Raw genomic sequence first — 667 nt, forward strand, 5'->3', positions numbered from 1 at the left:
CTATTCGTCATGCACAAATTCCACCGTCTCTTAACACGTATTTTGACGATAGACACGCCTGAGTAATCATGCATAGACACGATAAACACAGGATCATGCACGTTTCTTGATAATGGTAAACACACAGGAGAGAAGAGGGGAAGGGAGGGAGGGGGAGGAGGGAGAGGGTGGGAGGGGGGGGAGGGTGGGAGGGGGAGAGGAGGGAGAGGGTGGGAGGGAGAGGGTGGAGAGGGGAGTGGAGGGAGAGGGTGGAGGGGAGTGGAGGGAGAGGGTGGAGGGGAGTGGAGGGAGAGGGTGGAGGGGAGGAGGGTGGGAGGGGAGAGGGTGGGAGGGGGAGAGGAAGGAGAGGGTGGGAGGGAGGAGGTGGAAGAGGAGGGGGGAGAGAGAGTGGGAGGTAGGGGAGGGGGGAGGGAGGGAGGGAGGGAGGGAGGGAGGAGGAGGAGGAGGAAGAGGAGGAAGAGGAGGAGGAGGAGAAAGGAGGAAAGGACGAACATGGATTAAAGGAGGAAGGAAGAGGGGAACAGGAAGAAGAAGAAAGTGGAAGAGGAGAAGGAGCAGAAGGAGGAAAATAGAGGAGTAAGAGAGACTGAAGAAGAAGAGGAGGAAGAAGAAAAGGAGAAGGAGAGGAACAAGAGAACGAGTTGAAATTAGCCCCCCCCCCCCACAA

Source organism: Penaeus monodon, chromosome 34 (genome assembly GCF_015228065.2).
Source record: "Penaeus monodon isolate SGIC_2016 chromosome 34, NSTDA_Pmon_1, whole genome shotgun sequence".
NCBI lineage: Eukaryota > Metazoa > Arthropoda > Malacostraca > Decapoda > Penaeidae > Penaeus > Penaeus monodon.